The sequence below is a fragment of the Polypterus senegalus genome, chromosome 10 (genome assembly GCF_016835505.1).
Source record: "Polypterus senegalus isolate Bchr_013 chromosome 10, ASM1683550v1, whole genome shotgun sequence".
Classification (NCBI taxonomy): domain Eukaryota; kingdom Metazoa; phylum Chordata; class Cladistia; order Polypteriformes; family Polypteridae; genus Polypterus; species Polypterus senegalus.
In genome coordinates this window covers 138,626,650-138,635,869 of record NC_053163.1, presented here as the reverse complement: position 1 = coordinate 138,635,869, position 9,220 = coordinate 138,626,650, and the positions used below count along the sequence as shown (strand labels likewise).

The 9,220-nt window shown below is 39.8% G+C and overlaps 1 protein-coding gene across 1 annotated transcript in view; it reads left to right on the top strand.

Moving 5' to 3' along the window:
- The first annotated feature begins 7 nt into the window (after positions 1-7).
- The window catches only part of LOC120537709 (zinc finger and SCAN domain-containing protein 21-like), a 48,463-nt gene continuing 39,250 nt past the window's right edge, over positions 8-9,220 (top strand). Inside the window, exon 1 of the mRNA XM_039766848.1 lies at positions 8-89. The gene's annotated coding sequence lies outside the window, so the exon portion shown is untranslated. The remainder of the gene's footprint in view (positions 90-9,220) is intronic.

Below are 9,220 nucleotides of genomic sequence, written 5' to 3'. Positions count from 1 at the left end.
TGCTAAGGACGCGCTCCTTTTACCCGGAAGTGAGTCGCCAAAGGTCAAAGGGTATGGCATAGTTTCGGAAGCGGTCCTGAAGCGTGCGGGTGAGTAAGAAAAGTCTGACGACACAGAAAGCAATTGTGTATAAGAAAAGAGCTCATGATGTTAAGTAGTGCATTAAAGCGTCAGTCAAGCCGTGCTGCAATATGTGTAGCCGAACTAATTTTTGTTATTTACTGGACAGAAGAGCAGAGTACTCGAGTAGCACTGTAATACATTGTACATCTACCTTTGAAATAAATCAGTACGTAATCCTTAACGGGCAAACTGTTATTTAAATTTGACTATTTAAAACGTCGGCATTTATTTGCTTGGTGCCGGTACTTAATGAGCAACACATTAAGACGCAATGAATAGATGGATACGTTAGTTTATTATTTCAAAGCAAATAAATATAACTGCGGTATGTAACTGTTTTCAACGACTTTTGCATGTTCGTTATTATTTTATTTATCTATTTATTTATTTTGCTGTTTTGTATCAGACTTCCTTGCTTCAACTGAACTAACTGCTTTTACAGCTGGTCTGTATATCAATAAAAGCCTGAAGGGTGGCTAATATACTTGACATTTTAAGACGTTGGTTAGTGGCACAACCATATGAGCATTTACAACATTTTCTCATTCCGTTTTATTTTAGTTTATAATTTCTTATTGATATTAAGCCTTCCAGTTTCTTTATGAGTTCGCCTTTTAAAATATAGGTTCACTGGAAGCGATGAACGCACTCCGTGGAATTGTCTTTGCCGTGAGTTCGGCGAAATGCATTCATTAAAGGAGGAACTGGACCAAAAAGTTTTGAGTGAATTGTAATGGTGTAGTGGTATTTAAAGTGTCACAGAGGTCTAAGGAAACCGTCTGCCAACTGTGCGGGACCGATTATTGTGGCCAAAAATGTGATCAGGGCAGTGAGGCAGCTCTGCTAACCACTACGCCACTCCGCCTTATATAAAAGACCCAGATGAAGTGATAACTACAAACAAAATACAAAAAATGGCATAAAACTAGCAATACGTTAAATAAACGTACAGAGTGCCAGTCTTGAGGCTCACATTGGTGCAGCTCGGAATCGGCAGAATGGGACAGCACGTTCCGTAGTATGAAGTCGTTGCTCCAGGCACAGCAGAAACATCCTTTTTATGTGCGATACTTTACGCATTTTTATTCTATCAAGATAAAAGAAACATCATGTACATAGTAATAAATCTTTCGTAGTTATTTTATAGGATCTGATAATGACACAAGGAGCGGAAGGGCACCTTTAGGGCTTGTTTTGTCTCAGCACATGGCTAAAAGTGCATGCAAATTAGTAATGTGGTACTGCTCTAGAGTGTTATATAGTAGCAATACTTTTATGATTCTCATTATGGTCAGCTAATATACTTTACCTGTAAATTAAAATACCTATACTGCAAGTTTTTTTTTATGCATCAAGCGTCTGCAAAGCAGATAGATATCTTCCTTACAGTAGGCATGATGCTGTGCAGAGCTGTTACAGCTTTCTGATGTCACGCTGGCCTCGCAAAGCATCATGGGGCACTGGGAAAGAATTGTTTGTGTAAGCAGGCGGTGTCATTACCCGATCTGCGTGCCTACCCGCATGCGCGCGCAAATCGGGTAGGCTCCGCAGATCGGGTAGCGACACAGGCGGCATGATGAATTTCTAAGGCAGTGTTTCCCAAACTCGGTCCTGGGGGCCCACTGTGGCTGCAGGTTTTTGTTCCAACCAGCTTCTGTTTTTAATTGAACTCCTTGGCTAATTAAATGAACTGTTATTTCCCAAGTTCTGTGTTTTGGGGACAATAAAGGAATTAGAAAACTAGTTTCTATATTGTTTGCTAAAAAAAAAAAAATATTAAAATGCACCAAGCAGTTATATAGGAATAATGTATTTTTTTCTTTTTAACAGTATTTTCATCTTGATTTTCATTCTGCTTTTCAAGGTGTTCTAATTGTTTAATTAATCCATTATTTACTAATTAGTGGGTCTCACGCTAAAGTAGTTTCAGCCTTTGATTATTCTGTGCTGTTTGCCTGTGTATCTGCTCATTTTTAATTGTCATAAATTAGATGCAACGAAGGGGGAAGACTGCACAGAGAAAGGGAGAAATATAATGAAATCAACAAAAGACAGTTAAGCATTTAAATTTATAGAAAAAGCAGAAGTATTTGTAAATGTCTTAAAAATGTAAAATTCATGCTGCCATGCTTTTGTCTGAATGTCGAATAAGAGAAAAAAAATACCAGCTAATTAAATGAGCGCAGCGTTATCAAGTGTTGTCACTGATTAGGAATCTGGTTGGAACAAAATCCTGCAGCCACAGTGGGTCCCAAGGACTGAGTTTGGGAAACACTGTTCTAAGGAAAAAATGTTCAGAGAATAAGGTCACAGGGGAACACAGCATATCAGCTGCAAAAGAACCCGTTGGTGAATGTTTGCAAACTTTGCCAAACTCGAGGAACTGCATTGAAATCATTGAGGAACGAGGAACTAAACTACTTCTGAGTGGCATTTAATGTTGCTTTGCTGTTTTAAGTGCCCTTGAGGGTTAGGGAACTGTCTGCCAACTATGTTGGACTGATTATTGTGGCCACAAATGTGATCTGAGCTATGAAGTAGCAGTGCTAACCATTGCACCAGCATACCTAAAACAGGAAAAAAGGCAGACAACAAATGGCAAACTAGCAGTAAGTTCTAAAATTATATCATTGTACTCACAGTCCCAGTCTTGGGGTGCACATTAGTCGTGCATCCAGGCAGCCCATTGTTTGAAGTCCACAGGTGTCACTCCAATGTCTTTTTTGTTTCCTATCTGTATTCAGATGCTTTGCATTTTTTTCTTCCATGAAGAAGGTATAATTAGCTTGTAAACAGTAATACATCATTCATTATTTTTATTATTTCAGAAGGTTCCATGTGTTTTCTTTCTGAGGGCTCCTATAAGACATGTTATGCATGCAAATTAGCCACACATAGCTGTAAGGCCATGACACCAGGATCAGTGTTAAATGTCCAGTGGTGGCAGTACTCATAATATGATCATTATGGTCAGCTAATGTACCCCTCAAATGAAAATGCAGCTATCAGTAAGATACTGGAAGGCTGGAGTAGTGATCAGGTGGAGACCTCACACATGCCTGAAGCAGCTCCACAACAATCTTACAGTAGGTATGCATGAAAGTTCTGCACATGGCTGCTACACGTATATGATGTAGTTACTGGTCTCGATAAGCATCATGGGGCACTGGGGGGGAAAAAAATTCACCTAAGCCAGCTTGTCTGATATCTCTGCATCCTGGTGCTCCAAGTTGGTGGAGCCTACTTAATTGACAGTACTTTTAATTATTTGCGTCAGATAACCCTCCCACAACCCAAATCTTAGTGTAAAAGGGTAGAGCTCTGGAGATCCACAGCTAGACACTATTGGTGCCAATCTGAGTCAATTCCACCTACTTGGAGCTCCACAGTGGAGGATCTTGGCTGAAGAAATATACTGTATACTTGAAGCCACCCTCAAGACGAATTTACAGGATAATATTCTGTGAACAAGGTTACCGGTGAATACAACATATTTATTGCAAAAAACACTTTGGTGTATTTTGTCAATCAACGCTAGTCATTGAGAGTCATGGAGTTTTTTTGTCTGTAATTAGATACAAGGCAGTAATCAACACCAATCAGAAAAAGCACATTTTACACACATGCCCATTTCTTTAAGATGTGAGACAAAAACCACGTACTGTAGATATTGAAATAATGAGAACACAGCCCAGTGAGGTGGACAAACCGCCATTAAAACAGAAAACAGTAGGTCTTCATGCAAACAGTTAAAGGCGATACATGAATAAAAACACAAGGAGCATTTGCCTTTTCAATCATTTATTCAATACAAATATCAATAGATGTAATGGTCAGTTGAAAAAAATGGCCTCAGAAGTTTGTATTACCTCCTTTAGAAAAAATAACTTATTGTAGGCATTTTGCATAGATGCATATCAGTCTCTGGCATTGATTTGGTGAAATTTTTGGCCCTTTTCCCAAGCAAAATTCCTTTAGTTGCAAGACATCTGTGGGGTTTCTTGCATGTACTGCTAATTTTAAATCCTCCCAAAAATGTTCAATAGGATTCAAATCGGAGGTTTGATTAGGCCATCTTGAGACATTCCTTCATTTGTGGGTTTGCTAGTGTGTTTTGGACCATCATCATGTTAAAAGGTCCATTTCTGGTTCAATTTCAACTTTCTGACAGAAGGTTTTATATTCTCCTTAGACACATTTTGATATGTTGCAGAATTCATAGCAAAGCAGCCATTGCCCATAGCATTTTCACTACCATGATTCACAGTTGGTATCAGGTTCTTCTCCTGAAATGCTGTCTTGCACCAAATATGTCCACTGTTACTGTGTCCCAACAACTCTATCTTTGACTCATCTGCCCAGAGCACATTATTCCAGAAGGCCTGGTCTTTGCCTAGAAGTTCAACGGAAAACTGTTTTGTTGTTCTTAACTTATTGGATAGCATAGGCTTTGCTCTAACACCTCTCACATGCAACTCAAATTTGTGCCGTCTCTTTCTAATTTTAAATGCATGCACTTTGACAACAACATTTGCAAAAATTTACCTCCAGGTCCCACTCTGAAATTTTGTCTTTCTTGGAGTCTCAGTTTAGTATCAAATGGTAAGGTCTTGGAATGAATGTGCTGTGGCAGCCAGCCTTGGACAAATCAGCATTTGTTTGAAATCTGCACCACTTGTAGATGATTTTGCTTATGGTGGAATGATTCAGTTCAAATAATGTGGTGTTCTTTTTAAATCCCATGCCAGACTCAAAGGTATCTACAACATTCCTTCTGTGGACCTTAAAGAACTCTTTTGATCTTGACATAATGACACCACACAGGTCATTAGCCAACACCAGACCCTCGATATGTATGGTTCAAATAAGACAGGGTATGCCTGCACACTCCCAAAGGAGGTTCTGATAATTGGCACCTAGTCTGGAATACCTGATTCTAATTTGATGGATGTGAAGTGGTGATAAATTTAGGGGTGGACTTGTTTTTTCTATGTGACAACTCTGCATTTTTGTTAATTGAGATTATGAGAATGAATACACATGTCAATTTAATGTATAATTTTATTATATTACCTTTCTCTGCAGGCATTGTTTTCATGGAGATCTGTTAACATATGTTGTAAAAGCTAATAGTTCCAATCAGGGTGTACTTATTTATTCACATGACTGTAGTCATTGATGCTTGGTATGCCATTTCCCCTTGAGTGTATACACTGTATGAACAAAAGTTTTGGGACACACCTCTTAATTACTGAATTCAAGTGTTTCAGTCTGACCCATTGCCACAAGTGTATAAAATCAAATACCTGGCCATGCAGTCTCCATTTACAAACATTTATGCAACAAAATGGGTCGTTCTGAAGAGCTCAGTGACTTCAAGCGTGGTACTGTGATAGGATGCCACCTTTGCAATGAGACAAAGTGAAATTTGTGAAATTTCATCCCTGATGGATATTCCACGGTCAACTGTAAGTGATATTATTGGAAAGTAGAAGTGTTTAGGAACAACAGCAACTCGGCCACAAAACAGAAGACCACATAAAGTCACAGAGCGGGGTCAACAACTGCTAAGGTGCATGGTGCGTATCAGTAACCAATGCTGTGCTGACTCCATAACTGAAGAGTTCCAAGCTTCCACAAGACAAAAACTGTGTGATTGGAGCTTCACGGAATGGATTTCCATGGCCGAGGAGCTGCATGCAAGCCTCACATCACCACGTGCAATGCCAAGCATTGGATGGAGTGGTGGAAAGCACACTGGACTATGGAGTAGTGGAAACGTGTTCTATGGAGTGACAAATCTCGATTCTGTGTTTGGCAGTCAGATCTGAGTTTGGAGGATGCAAGGAGAACGTTACCTGCCTGACTGCATTGTACCAACTGTGAAGTCTGGTGGAGGGATAATGGGGTGGAGCTCTTTTTCAGTGTTTGGACTAGGCCTCTCACTTCCATATTAATGCTTCAGCATACTAAGACATTTTGGACACTATGCTTCCAACTTTTTGGAAACCGTTTGGGAAAGACTCTTTTTTATTCCAGCATAACGATTCCCCAGTGCACAAAGCAAGGTCCATAAAGACATGATGGGATGAGTTCAGTGTGGAAGAACTTGACTGACTGGTCCGCCCAGTGCTCTGACCTCAACCACATCGAACATCTTTAGGATGAACTGGAATGGAGATTGTAAGCCAAGCCTTCTCGTCCAACATCAGTGCCTGACCTTATAAATGCTCTTTAGAATGAAAGTGCACAAATTCTGACAGAAACACCCTAAACTATTGTGGAAAGCCTCCCATGTAGAGTGGAAACTGTTATAGCTGCAAAGGGGGTTAGGGGCAACTCTATATTAAAGTCTATGTATTTGAATACAATGCCATTAAAGTCCCTGTTGGTGTAATGGTCAGGCGTCCCAATACTTTTGTCCATATTGTGTATATTATCAAGAAGAAAATGACAATAGGTGCAAAACAGGACTAAAAATATGTAAAGGCATGCCAAATGCAAGTGATATAATCAAATATTTAAGAGGACAGGAAGATATGGAAAAAGATGATCCATTTTGGCAACCCCTAATGGGAGCAGCTGAAAGAAAAAAGATGATTATAAGGTATCTTGAGAACATTAAAGCACCAACTCTTGGGCCAAATGGCAAAAACAAATACCTTAACTCTGTGATGCTGTTCATAGAGTACACCAGGCATGTCAAACTCACTACCATTGGTGGACCGCTTTGACTGCCATATGTGCATCAGCGGGCTGCACTGTAACAAATACTATTATACAAAGATACTGTAGCTTTCTTTCCAATACTGAAAACTTTAAAAAATGAAACATGTAAAGTTAAAGGAAAAGCAATTTATTTCCATACAATCTCTGAAAAACAGCATACAATTAGAGTCTTAGCCTCTTAGCTAGGTCCTTATATAGGAGTCTTACAGTCTGAGATCTATTTCTTTTGTCCCAACGCTTGGCATCTCTTGTTAGTAACCAGTTTGTCAATATCAGGCTTGAAATCTTGTGCAGCTGCAACTTTTATGAGTGATGAAAGGTGCTTGACAGTAAGTCTTGAGTGATGTGGGGTGTTTGGTTGCTTTCATTAACAAAAACAATTGCTCACAAAGGTAAGTGCTTCCGACCATAGACAGTACTCTTGATGCCAACTTACGGATCTGTACATACGAGGGTGGCAGGTAAGCATACAAGCCTGGCACACCAACTTCGTTGTATTTCACCTTCAGAATAGATTCTGACTGCAGTTCAATCAATTCCATTTGGATACTCTCAGGCGCATTCTCAACGTTGTAAGAGTATGGTGACATAAACATAGTAAAATACAGTGGAACCTCAGTTTGCGAGCATAATTTGTTCCGGAAACGTGCTTGCAATCCAAAGCACTCGCATATCAAAGCGAATTTCCCCACAAGAAATAATGGAATTTCAGATGATTCATTTCACAAATCAAAACTATTCATATAAAACTGATTAATACAAAATATAAAGTAAAAATACATAAAACAAATTAACCTGCACTTTACTTTTGAAAAGAATCATGGCTTGTGTGAATGAGTTTCTAAACTCTTGTGGGATTCCACCCAACGGGCCGATACACGGAAGAGTGTCCCGAAGCAATCGCAGTCTCCCAGTGCTGTAGCAAAGATCGCAGACATGCTATTAGTGCCTGCCATTGATGGGTGATAGAAGGAGCATTATAAATGCGCAGGGCAGAGTATTACTTGGCCAATAAGCTGGGCACGACCCTGCCTGCCTGCTGTGTGTGTGTACAAGAGAGTGGCAGATCCCGCTACAATAAATAACTGTGCTGTTCCTGTTTCAAGCTGAATAAAGCTGGGCTCGCTAAAATACTAAGACTCCGCTTCATGTTTTGGGGTGCAAGACAGGGACTCGCACGTCACAGCACACATACACACACACACACACGGTTACAATGCTGTAGTAAACAGTATATGCTCGTACAGATGTTGACTATATGAGTGAGGCATGCTGACTGACGATTACCCACAATCCCGCAGTGAGAGAGAGAAGATCCATCAGTTCAGTTGTGATCATGTGACACTCGGCAAACAAAGTGTATACATACTACTCGTATTGCAAGACCTCGCTCGTTTATCAAGTCAAAAATTATTAAGAATTTTAGCTTGTCTTGCAAAACACTCGTAAACCAAGTTACTCGCAATCCAAGGTTCCACTGTAAAGCGATATGCAAAATGCCCCCTGACCTACACTAATTTTACAAATTCAGAATTACAAAAATGTGTCAGTAAACAACTCACCAACTTCTTGCATCCACTTCAGTTCTTCAACTGTAGTCTGCACTAACTGTTCATTACAATACTACCACAAAATTACATAAAACTAGAGCAAAAAAACCTGAAAATAAGCCAACTATTACTACTCGTGATGGTCGGTTCTGCCCAATGGCCAGTCTCAGGAGCCCAGCCAGTAGTGTAGCCATGTAAAGCACTTTGAGCTACATTATTTGTATGAAAATGTGCTATATAAATAAATGTTGTTTTTGTTCACACACCGGCTTTCTCCTCCCTGCTTCCTGCCTTCTTCTTCTCCTATAACTTCTGTTCATTCTCCCTTTCCCTAGCCGCCTTGCGCTTTTATTATTTATCACAGGGACGTGAATCAGGTGTGGCAATTAGCAGCTCCCAGAATCAATTACGGATGCGGACAACTCCTCACCTGTGCACATAAGCAAGGACCACCCGCATCACGAATTCACCCGGGAACCTGCTCCTGCCACACTACAACACCCCCTCTCTAAGCCGCAAGTGTGCCGACTATTTATTTAAAAAGTGGCCTTTTTGACTTGAGCTGTGGACCCGCTACACCACAGGAAGTCAATAACTTAGAGTCCACTATAACTCCTAATTTGTTCTCATAAGTTGTACTCGTGATTTTTAGACTTCCCATTGTGTATTCAAATCAAACATTTTTACATCCTCAGATTCTCAGACACTTAATGTTTTATTAAGGCACATTAAACAATCAAGTAACATTTCAACTTAAATATGTACCTTTTATATAAACCTGCTTTGATTGTGACATATTATGGAAGGGAACCTTTTGA